Below are 12768 nucleotides of genomic sequence, written 5' to 3' on the forward strand. Positions count from 1 at the left end.
CAATCCCTTCTTGCCCTTTCCTGAAGTCTATCAACAATTCCTTTGACTTGGGCCAAATTTTAAAGGGTCAGGGATTAGGAACATGCTTGTTTTCTTCTTCATACCTTAAGAGATTTTTCTGAACTAAAGCTTTACCTGTAAGAAGAGAGAATAAGCAAAGTGCTCACTGTTGATACCAGGGAAAAATTCTGTTGTAGTGTTAGCACATGTGTTATTGTTGTTGCTAAGTGCCATCTAGTCAGTTACTACTCATAGTAACCCTGTATAGAGTTTCTAAGGAGTGGCTGATGAGCTTGAACCCGACTTTGTGGTTCAAACAGACCAGTGCTTTATTCCACTGCATCACACCAGGCCTCCCTAAATAACATATTATTTACTTTCTCCTATTTTAAACCTCTTTACAAATGAATACATCCTCTATATCCTTCTGATTTGCTTTTTTTCCCCACTCAGCGTTATAATTTTGGATTTATCTGCCTTGAAACCTATTGTTGTAGGCCATTCATTTTCACTAGTGTTCACTGCCTGACTACAGATTTTAATTTGTTTATCCAGTCCATGAAAATGGTTATTTGGATGATTTCCAGTGTTTACAATTACCGGCAATGCGGCTAGGAGCACCCTTGCACAGGTTTCCTGGAGTATTCTCCAGTAAAGACTAAGGAATAGAATTGCTAAAAGGCAGAGTTTATGCATATTCAACTTTAATAGTGATACCAAGCAAATTGTGTTCCAAAGTGGTGTGCTGACTGGTATTCCCATCAGTAGTTTATACAAGCACTGTTGTAGTAGTGAGGTTTGGAAAGCTTGTTGGATATGAAGTGGTATCTCATTGTGCTAGTTACGACTGATAAACAGTCACTCTTTTACTGAGTCTACCATTTGCTGTGATGAAGCAAAGAGTGAATTGACAACAAGGTCTGGCTGAAGTCTGACTTCACTTGGCTTCTAGTACTCTCTGTAAATCATTACCCTAGATGCCTTATCTCATAAACCAGGATAACAAACAATAGAGTACTTTTCTTAAGGCTGCCACAAGGCTCAAACGATATAAATATTTAAAACCCTTTTTCTTCTTTAAAAAAATATAAAAACCATATAAATTAAAAAAAAATTTTAACCACAGGAAGTAACTCCATAACTGTATGGAAATATCAGAAGTATTCTGTTGTTGTTCCTAGGTGCTGTTGAGTTGGTTCAAACTCATAGCAATCCTCTGCACACCAGAATGAAACACTGCCTCATCCTGAGCCATCCTCATAATTGTTTATATGTTAAAGAACATTGTTACAGTCTCTGTGTCAATCTATCTTGTTTAGGGTCTTCCTCTCTTTCACTGACCTTCTCGTTACTTTACCAAATATGATCTCAACACACCACTGTATATACAACTGTTCATTTCCAGTGCCTAGCACAGTGCTTGGCATAGGAGGAAAACTAAGTAAAGACATGTTCAGTTAATGAATGGATGCATGCATTTTCTAGGGAAATCTGAGGGGCCCCAAAATTCTGGCTATAAAAGGCCTAGGAGTGTGCATGGGGAATGTACCACTGAGGTGTGTAACCTTGGGCAAGAACTTTAACTCTTTAAACCTAAGCTTCTTTACCTACAAACCAGGAAGGACAACTGCATATGAGATTGCTATAGGAGTTACATGAAATACTGCCTTTATAAGACAACTCACAACAGGTAATCCTATATAGATGATGAACGTTAAAATTAGAAGGGACCTTAGGAGCTCTGGTGCTTCAGTGATTTGCCAGTTGGACTGATAAATGCAAAGCCAGCAGTTCAAATCTACCAGTTTCTTCATGAGAGAAAGATGAGGCTTTCTGCTCCCTTAAAATATTTACAGCCTTGGAAACTCTTTACAGGTCGCTATGAGTCTGAACTGACTCTACAGCACACAACCACCACCACCACCATAAAGGCTAGCTTTGCTAAGTTATATATGAGAAGCTGGGTCGAGAGAAAGCAAGTAGGTGTGGGCAAAATCCAAAGGCTACTAGCTACTGACCCCATACTCTGTGTTGCTGCCCATGCAGTGAGCATGCTGTACACTTCCTTTCTCTGGTGTCTCCATCCACCCACTGCTGACAAGAGTTCTGTACAGAGAGGACATTAAGAACCTCTTTATTGACCTCTGCTGTTTCTTCCTGACCACCCCTTATTGTTGTTGTTGTGACGTGCCTTTGAGTCAGTTACGACACAAAGCGATCCTGTACTTGCACTTGTTGTTGTTGTTATGTGCCATCGAGTCGGTTCCGACCCATAGCGACCCTGTATAGGGTTTCCAAGGGTGTAAATCTTTACGGGAGTAGAAAGCCTCATCTTTCTCCCGCGGTGCAGCTGGTAGTTTCGAACCGCTGACCTTAAGGTTCGCAGCCCAATTCATAACCACTACGCTACCAGAGCTCCTTGCACTAAGCCTGTCTAATCCACACTTTGTCTTGTCTTAGCCTTCCTGTAGGGACAGAGATAGGAGGTAGAGGGCCCTGTTTCTTTCCAGCCCCACGTCTGCTACATGAGGGGGCGTCCAAACACTGGTGGAAAAATGGAATTAAAATAGAATGGAACTGTTCCATGAACTTCTTGTATATTTGTACTGCCTTACTAGTTACTTTCTAGACACTCTAAACAACCTGTACGTCCCTCCCACCCGCAGGCTACCCAGCAAGTCAGTCTTTGCTCATCTCTGCCCAGAATACCCTGGCTGCACCCACCACTTGCCTAAGTCCCACTCATTCTTCCAGTTCAGCCATCTGGTAACTTCCCCAATCAAGCAAGGAGACCCCACTGTGCCTACTGCCTCTGTGCTCCCACTCTGGCCTGGGTTTCCCTCTCTGATGAAGCACAAATGTTAAAAGCACATTGTCTCCTCCAACATTCTGGGAAACTTGGGTGGTCCCTTCCAGCCCAGGATCAGGAGAAAATAGACATAAAGACTTTATTGTTTATTGGAGCATGAGCCAATTAATGGAGATAGCCTGTGAAAACAAAACACAACAAAACCTGTTTTGAGGACCAGGTCATCAAATCTAGCTGAAAGCCGACATCTCAGAGTTGGCCCCTCTGTGTATCCCAACCTATCTATTAAAACCCGATTCTAACTTCATAATCTAAGGAGATGCTTCCAGCTCAATGTCTCCAGTTCCTTGCAATGTCATAAAGGTGGGGAATGAGGAAAAGAATGGGAAGGAGGCCAAATGTGTGCTTTGGCCCTTAGAGAAGATGTAGAAAGAGAAAGGTGCAAACGGAGGAAGAGTTTTCAGAGGTATCCCAAGGAATCTCAATCACTCTCTTTTCCTGGGGGTAACAGCGCCAAATGGGCCCCTCTAGTTGATTAAAAGGCTTTTGTTAGACTCTAGATATTAATCACCTGCCGTTGCCGGGAATGTCTCCCTCTGCGAGGGAGCATTTGAGATTACTGCTTAATTAACAAGGTTTATAACAGTGCTAATGTGTCCTATTAAAAAAGTTATAAAAATTAACCAGAACTCAATGCTGTGGCTCATTTAGAAAACTCAGATACTCTGCAAATGGCCAACCGACCTTAATAAGCTTTAACTGTCATTCCAGAGCCTGCCATTAAGCGAGATGCTCAGCCTTTCTGCTTTTATCTTTCTAAAGCAGCATCAGTATGCTCCTATCCCTCCCTCTGCTATCCTCTGCAAAATTGCTGGTGAGGAAGTGATTTTAAAATCAAAGAGAAGAGAAAATCCTCACCAACCCTGTGAGTGTAAAGGCTTTTGCCATTTCTGTACAGCAAATGTGACTAAATGTGATAAAATCATGCAAAATAAACATAAACAAACTCGATCCAGCCGACAGCTTGCAGGAAAAAGAACCAGTCATATGCAATCTGGAATAGCTCAAATAATTAGGCTAAAAATGGCAAGTAGACACACTGTGGGATGGGAGATAAGACTTCAAACCTGCTTGGCTGTAGTTAAAAACAAAACCAAAAAGCCCACCAACTATGTAGTTCAATAAGACAAGAAACTTCTGGAGACCCCAATTCAGCTTGGCTCGGTCTCTAAATGGTCGTATGGCTTTGAAGCAAGTGAATTTCTTTCTCGTTCACTTACTTGAGCCTATAAAGGCTTACAGGTGGGGGCTGCTAGATGAAGCTTCTAGGAAGGCAAGACTCAGTAATTAGAGAGAAGAGGTAGGCTCAGGGTACCCTGGAGATATACAGCAGACAGAAGCAGCCACCCACCCTGAAAGATCAGGGGAGGCTTCCTGAAGGAAGGCTTTCTCTCAGAAGCAGATCTGATGATGAGCAGCAGTGAGCAGGACAAAATGGCACAGGCCTGAGTAGGTGTGAGTGGGTAGTGTGGCCTGTGTTCCAGACACCCGGAATCGTATTTGCAAGTGTCTCAAGGTGACATGGAACAAGGCTTATTCAGAGCGTTCAAGGGGATGACTGCTGAAAAATAAAGCTGGCAACACAGCCAGGGGCCAGATTATGAAGGTGCGTTTATGACATGTTAAGAAGCTTAACCTTTAATAATGGGTGCTGTGAACTGGTAGTAACTGGGTTAGTGGTAAAGGGATCATATGTGGTTTCTGAAAGAGCACTCTAGCCACATAATGAAGAAAGAGAGAAGGAGATCACTCTGGGAGCTCCTAGAATAGTTCAGGGGAGAAACAGCAACAGCATGCATTAGGAGAGTGGCAGTGAGCATGGAGAACAGAGCTTCAGAGGCATTTGGGGTAGTACAGAGAGAGACAGAACTGAGAAGGAGTCAAGGATGAGGCCTGGATCTCTGGCTGGGCTGTAAACAGAGATGTCATTCATCGCGGCAAGGACTAGACAGTAGTCTGTGGGTCAGTATGGACAGTCAGGTGGATATCCATGAGGAGATGAAGAGTGTGACATGAGGATTAGGAAGTCAGAAGTGTGAAATGAGGTAAAATACAGATTAGGAAATTATCATTCATTGATTCAACAAAAAATAATTGAACATTTACCCTATGCTGCTAGCCTTGAAGAAAGGAGCTCTGGTAGCATAGTGGTTACGAGTTGGGCTGCCAACCACAAGGTCAGCAGTTTGAAACTACCAGTAGTTCCACAGGACAAAGATGAGGCGTTCTGCTCCCATAAAGATTTACAGCCTCAGAAACCCTACATAGGGTCGCTATGAGTCGGAACTGACTCCACAGTACTTATCAACAAGCCTTGAAAAGATGAAAATGACGCTTACATTCTAATGGGGATGAGGTGGAGGAGAAAGATAACTATCAAGTGAATGAACAAATACATAAGAAATGCTTTTTAGGTCGGGTGATATGAAAGAGTCATGGCGAGGTTGGGAACGGCCTCTCTGAAAGACAAGGAGGAGGTCGGCATGCAGATCAGGAGGGCATTGCTGTGGTACAACCACAGGAGAACTGGAAGAAGCCACTATGGTACAAGCCTGGTGGGAAATGGAAAGTGTGGTGAGAGCTGAGGTATTGGGGTGGGGGGGGGGACAACAAGAGAAATCACCAGGCATCAGCCAGGAAGATAAGTGCATTTCAAGCCCGGGCAACAAGCCCACTGATGGTAACAGGAAGCTTTGTAGAGTGAGTAGAGCCGAGGACTGCAGAAAGGAGAGGACACAGGAAGAGGAGACCACAAAGAGACTGAGAAGCTAGAGAAGTAGGAAGAAGACCTGAGATTGTAGGGTGGGCTCTCAGAGAGGGAGAAGTGGTCATGTCAAACAGTGTTGGTGAGGAGGTGAAAAATGAGGCCTGGATTTCGTAAAGAGAAAGTCATTGGGATGCTGGCAGAAGAGATTGAGTCGAGGGCTCGGGATGGAAGCCAGATGGCAGGAGCATTCAAAGTGAACAGAAGGTGAGGAACTGTTGGCAGTGGGTGTAGACAATTCTTTTATGAAACCTGGATGTGAAAAGAAAGAGAGAGACATGGCAGAAGTTGGGTGATGGAAGTGACACCTAGGGAATGCTTTGTTTGTTTGTTAAAAAATGGGTGAGCAAAGTCTACCTAATGGCTCCTGGGAAGGCAGCAGTGGCAGGCTGGGATCCAGGGTTCAGAGGGAGAGAAGCATAGCCCCAATAAGAGATAGAAACACTTGTGACATAATGCAGAAGAGTGGTGGGATACAATGAGGTATGGCAGTTAGAAGTTTGGGAGCACCTTTTCTGTGAAAAGGGTGTGTTTTGAGAGACAGATGTGCTGTGAAAAGAGAGAAGGTTGAGGAAGGGTCCGGAAATGGGAAAGTGGATCAGCAAAGGAAACTCAGAGGACTTGGCAGGTGTTGCTAAGTCCCAGGAGGTGGTGTTTACCACACAGCTGAGGTGTACTCTCTGTGTCATTGCACTAGGGACCAAATCAGCTGCGTACAGGACTGTCTGAATGGAGTTTTCAACAAAAGTTCAAATGCCTACTTGGTCACTGAGTAGCCAGGACAAGGACTATAATCATGGCTTTACAGATGCAGATACCAAGCATCTACTTATTGCTGGTACTAGGCTTGGAGAAACAAAAAATAAATACGATATGAACTGAGTAAGCTCAAGCTAGACCCAAAAATAAAGGCTCAAATCCAGAACTTTTGACACCTGGTTCCAACCTCTGCTTTCCATTCATTACACTGCCTCAGGAGAGGATAGAAGAGGACCCTGAAAGCTAAAAACAGTGAACTTCAATAATGCAATTTGATAAGGTCATGTCAGCTCAATAGTGACAGTTCACTTTTTAACAAATAATGGCAACTTCCATTCATGCCTCAAACATGACAATTACAAAGCCCTTCCTAGCAACAATCCTAGGCAGCCCTCACTATCTTAAGAGGGTAAGCATCAGATAGAGCAACTGAGACATGGAGGGAAAGTGATTTACAAGAACTCACAACAAGCATCAGTCAGGGGACCCAGGACTGCAGATCTCAGTGCTTCATTTGTTCAACCCAGGGGTCCCATTATGAAGAGCTCTAGTAGCATAGTGGTTACGAGTCAGGCTGCCAACCTCAAGGTCAGCAGTTCGAAACTACCAGAGGTTCCGTGGGAGAAAGATAAGGCGTTCTGCTCCTGTAAAGATTTACAGCCTCGGAAACCTTGTGTAGGCTCACTATGAGTCAGAGCGGACTCCACGGTACTTAACAACAACAACCTTTAATAATGGGTTCCATGAACTGGTTGTTACTGGGTTAGTGGTAAAGGTTTACTGAGCTGCTATGAAAATACCCAGATGGTTCTGTGAACTAAGCATTGGGCTGCTAACCATAAAGTAGGCAGTTGAAGCCCACCCATTACTCCACAGAAGAAAACAAGGCTATCTGCTCCAGTAAACGTTTACAATCTTGGGAAGCACATAGCATTGCTATGAGTCGGAATCGGTGCGATGGCAGTTGGGTTTGGTTTGGTTTTGTGTGCATTATGTGTCAGGCACTGTGCTAGGTAATGAAGACAAGGAGCTAAATCAGATGTGGTGTCCTGGGTCCTGAGAACTCATATTAGGGTATGAGGCAGACAGTAAGCAGATGATTTTAGCCCACAGTGTGATGGTGGTCAGGGCAGCCAGTTATCTGAAGGTACCTGGGACCTTCTGAGTCACATTTCAACAAGTGTAGAGAATGAAAGGTCAGTCACTGCAAAGGTCAGTCAGGGCTGCATCCCCAGGAAGGCCTCTTTCTTAGGGCAATATCCTGAATCAGGCTTCACCATTTCAGACAGCAACCAGATTGAAGGTTATCTCTGATTATCTAGAAATAAGGGGCTGCCTAAATAAATCAATCACCAGCCAGCTGAGGCTGTTGCAATGGAACGAGCCGCAGACTGGTGGGTTTCAATGTAGGCACTGAAACTTTGTAATGGTGACCTCAGACTGGCCACTTAATCTCTTTATTATCTGTCATCTCAGTCTCCAAAATGCACCCTGAATCTGGCCATTTCCTCCAATGTCACTGCTATACCCTGAGTCCATGGCACCATTATCCCTCCCTAAGACTACTGTTCTGGTATGGTACTGTAGGTTAAGCACTGGAACACAAGGTCAGCAATTCAAACTTATCTTCTGCTCCTTAGAAATTCTAATTAGGATTGCTACAAGCTGTAACTGACTCAAAGCCACTTAACAACAACAAGACTACGGTAGCAGTCTCCTAACTCATCTCCCACTTGGTCACTACATGACCTCAGGTCTCCATTGTCTTTCTGCTACAAGTAGAGTAAATCCAAGCTGCTTACAGGGACCTGCACAGCCTTATACCATTGGCTTATGTCCACCTCTCTGACCCCATTCTTTCCTCACTCCACTTGGACTCCTCAGCCACAAAGGGCTTCTTCAACCCTTGGATATGGCAACAATCAGAAAGAAACTCAACAAAGACACAGAGGAACTAAACGACACAATCAGCCAACTGGTCCTATTAGCTGTGTACAGAGTGCTTAACCCAACAACAGCACAATACACATTCTTTTCCAGTGCACATGGAACATTCTCCAGAACAGACCATATGTTAGGCCACAAAACAAGCTCCATAAATTTACAAACATCAAAATACTACAAAGCGTCTTCTCAGACCACAATGCTATCAAATTAGAAATCAACAATAGGAACACCAAGGAAATAAAGTCAAATACATGGAAACTGAATAACACACTGCTAAAAAGCAACTGGGTAGAAGAAATAAAACGTGAATTCACAAAGTTCCTAGAAACAAATAAGAATGAAAACACAACATACCATAATCTTTGGGACATGGCAAAAGCAGTACTGAGAGGACAGCTTATTGAAATAAATGCACACATCCAAAAACAAGAAAGAACCATAATCAACACAATAATACAATATCTCCAACAACTACAAACAAACAAGCAAAGTAAACCTAATAGAAGAAAGGATATAATAAAGATTAGAGCAGAAATAGATGAGGGAGAAACCAGAAAAACTATAGAAAGAATCGAAGGGACAAGATGCTGATTCTTTGAAAGAATTAATAAAATCAACAAAACATTGGCAATCCTAACCAAAGAAAAATGGTAGAAGACACAAATAACATGCATAAGAAACCACATGGGTGATGTCACAATAAAACCAATAGAAATAAAAAAGGATAATAAATGAATATTATGAAGAGTTGTACTCAAATAAATTTGAAAACCTAGAAGAGATGGATACATTTTTAGAAAAGCACAACCTACCTAAACTTATACACAGTGAAGCAGAAAACTTGAACAGACCTATAACAAAGGAAGAATTGCCCAGGTCATCAAAACACTCCCAACCCAAAAAAGTCCAGATCAAGATGGCTTCCCTGGTGAGTTTTACCAAACATTCAGGGAAGAGCTGTCACCAATTCTACTCAAATTATTCCAGAATATTGAGCAGGATGTAAAACACCCTAATACATTCTATGAAGCAAGCATAACCAGGGAAGGATATCACAAAGAAAGAAAATTATAGACCAATATCCCTCATGAACATAGATACAACAATTCTCAACAAAATCCTAGCCAACACAAATTCAATAGCACATCAAAAAAATAATACATCATGACCAAGTAGGATTCATACCAAGGATGCAAGGATGATTCAACATTAGAAAAGTAATCAATGTAATCCACCATATAAATAAGAAAAAGGAAAAACAACAACAACAACAACACATGATCGTATCAATTGAGGCAGAAAAGGCATTTGACAAAATTCAACATCCATTCCAGATAAAAACACTCAACAAAGTAGGAACTGAAGGGAAATTCTTCAACATAAATTAAGAACATATATACAAAACCAACAGCTAACACTACTCTCAATGGAGAGAAACTCAAGCCTTCCCCTTGTGAACAGGTATCAGACAAGGATGCCCTTTATCACCACTCCTGTTCAATATTTTTTTGGAAGTTGTAGCCAGAGCTATAAGGCAAGAAAGGAAAAGTAAAGGCATCCAAATTGGCAATGAAGAAGTAAAACTCTTATTTGCAGATGATAAGACCTATATATAGAAAACCCCAAAGATTCAGCAAAAAAAACTACTGGAACTCATTGGAAGACTCAGCAAGTGGCAGGGTACAAGATCAACATACAAAAATCAGTTGGATTCCCCCACACTAAAAATGACAACACTGAAAAGGAAATTAGGAAAACAACACCATTTACAATAGCCATCCATAGGATGAAATATTTAGGAATAAATGTAACCAGAGGAAAAAAAGGATCTACATAAAGAAAACTACACAACACTACTACAAGAAACCAAAAGAGATTTACAAAAATGAAAGAATATACCATGCTCCTGGACAGGAAAACTTCATAATGAAAATGTCAATATTACCCAAAGCAATCTACACATATATTGCAATCCCAATCTAGATTCCAACGACATTCTTTAGAGAGATGGAAAAAACAATTACAAAAGTTATATGGAAAGGAAGGAGACCCGGGATAAGCAAAGTTTAAGAAGAAGAACAAAGTTGGAGGCCTCTCACTCCCTTATTACAAAATTTATAAGACTGACATAAGACCTTTACCTCACACCATATATAAAAACAAACTCAGCATGGATTAAAGACCTAAATGTGAATCCCAGCATTATAAAGGTTATCAATGAAAAAATAGGTACAAACTTAAGGGTTCTAATCCAGGGCACACAGACTACCAAACATTGTGAAAATCACATAAACAAAAGAAGACAAAAGACATGACTGGGACATTCTAAAAATTAGAAACTTATTGCATCAAAGGATTTTACCAAAAGAGTAAAAATGGAGCCCACAGAATGGAAAAAATATATATATATATTTGTTGCAATGACATATCAGACAAGGGACTAAATCCTAAAATCTGATCAAAAAGCACAGCCTTCAGTATGGATTGCATCTGAATGTAAAGAAAACAAAAATTCTCACCACTGGACCAATAAACAACATTCTTATCAATGGAGAAAATATTAAAGTTGTCAAGGACTTCATTCTTCTTGGATCAACTATCAACACTCACGGAAGAAGCAGTCAAGAAATCAAATGATGTATTGCATTAGGCAAATCTGCTGCACAAGACCTTTTTAAAGTGTTGAGAAGCAAAGATGTCAGCTTGAGGACTAAGGGGCGCCTGACCCAAGCCATGGTATTTTCAATAACCTCATATGCATGTGAAAGTTGGACAGTAAATAAGGAAGACCACAGAAGAATTGACCCTTTTGAGTTATGGTGTTGGAGGAGAATATTTAAAGTGCCCATAGAACCAATAGATCTGTGTTGGAAGAAGTGCAGCAGAGTGCTCCTTGAAGGCCAAGATGGCCAAATTTCGTCTCTGATACTTCAGATATATTGTCAGGAGGGACCAGTTGCTGGAGAAGAATATCATGTTTGGTAAGGTGGAGGGTCAGAGAAAAAAAGGAAGTCCCCCAGCGAGATGGACTGGCCAAGTGGCAGCATCAAGGGGCTCAAGTGTGGCAACAATAGTGAGGTTGGCCCAGGATTGGGCAGTGTTTCGTTCTGCTGTGAATAAGGTCACTATGAGCTGGCACTAACTCGATGGCACCTAACAACAACAATAGGAAATTACAACACCTCTACAAGAAAACACAAGTAACCCAATTAAAAAATGGGGACAGGACATGAACAGACACTTTACCAAGTAAGACATTCAGGCAGCCAACAAACATTATGAAGAAATGTTCATGATCATTAGCCATTAGACAGATGCAAATCAAAACACAATGAGCTATCATCTCACACCAGCAACAACAGTGAAGTTCAAAAATACAGAGGATAATAAATGCTGGTGAGGATGTGGAGAGACTGGGACCCTCCTACATTGCTGGTGGGAATGCAAAATGGTCCAACCACTCTGGAAAACAGTATGGCATTTCCTCAGAAAATAAAATATATCATATGATACAGCAATTCACTTACTTGGTATATATCTACAAGAAAGACGAGCCATAACACGAGTAGATATATACACACCGATGTTCATAGCAGCACTATTCACAATAGCAAAAAGATGGAGACAGACTAAGTGCCTATCAATGGAGGAATGGATAAACACACTTTGTATATACACATAATGGAATATTATGCTACCTTGAAGAATAACAAGGAAGCTATAAGCCACCACATAACATGGATGAACCTTGATGGAATTATGCCGAGTAAAATTTGTCAGTCACAAAAGGACCATTACTGCATAAGAGCATTATTGCAAGAGCTTAAGAAAAGATACCCATAATAAAAGGGGAAAAAACCCTTTGTTGATTACTGTTGGGGGTAGGGTGGGGAGGATGTATGCTCAAACTTGGAACGACAGGGCTCTGTGATACAGGGATCGAGGCATAGTCTGAGGAAGGGAAATAATACTAAGATGCCTGACTGTCTTATGAATATTAGTTTCCTTTTCCTAATAATGTAAAATAGACACTTGGGTGGGATAGTAAGGAATGTTGCGAAACACGATTACAGAAAGCTTGTGAGCCCATCTTCAGCCTGTAACTGACTGAATTACCTAAAAGGGGTTCTAGAACTTGCCCAGTGAAACAGGCCTCTTACGGAGCCTTTGCAGAGTATAGGACCTTAGGTGGAATCCTGAGCCCTATCCAGAATCTTCTGAGGTGGGATATTCCCACTGGAAAGGACAAGCAGACCAGCCTGGAACAGCTAGAGTGACAGAAGTTACATCTTCAAAGAAATATCATCAGGAAAAACCCAAAACAAAAATGGCAGTACAACTGGCTACTACAAGAATAAGCAAGTTGTTAGCCGGGAAGCCATCAAGGCAAGTAAGCAAGTCCCTTCATGACAAACGCCCGTCTAAGACT

General features: G+C 41.7%; 2 protein-coding genes across 2 annotated transcripts in view; both read right to left on the bottom strand.

Annotated features, from left to right (window-relative positions):
• Window positions 1-12768, bottom strand: part of AGBL4 (ATP/GTP binding protein-like 4) — a 2461121-nt gene that overhangs the window by 439892 nt on the left and 2008461 nt on the right. The gene's annotated exons all lie outside the window — the stretch shown is intronic.
• The window catches only part of BEND5 (BEN domain containing 5), a 69510-nt gene that overhangs the window by 469 nt on the left and 56273 nt on the right, over window positions 1-12768 (bottom strand). The gene's annotated exons all lie outside the window — the stretch shown is intronic.

Source organism: Chrysochloris asiatica, unplaced genomic scaffold (genome assembly GCF_000296735.1).
Source record: "Chrysochloris asiatica unplaced genomic scaffold, ChrAsi1.0 scaffold00026, whole genome shotgun sequence".
Classification (NCBI taxonomy): Eukaryota; Metazoa; Chordata; class Mammalia; order Afrosoricida; family Chrysochloridae; genus Chrysochloris; species Chrysochloris asiatica.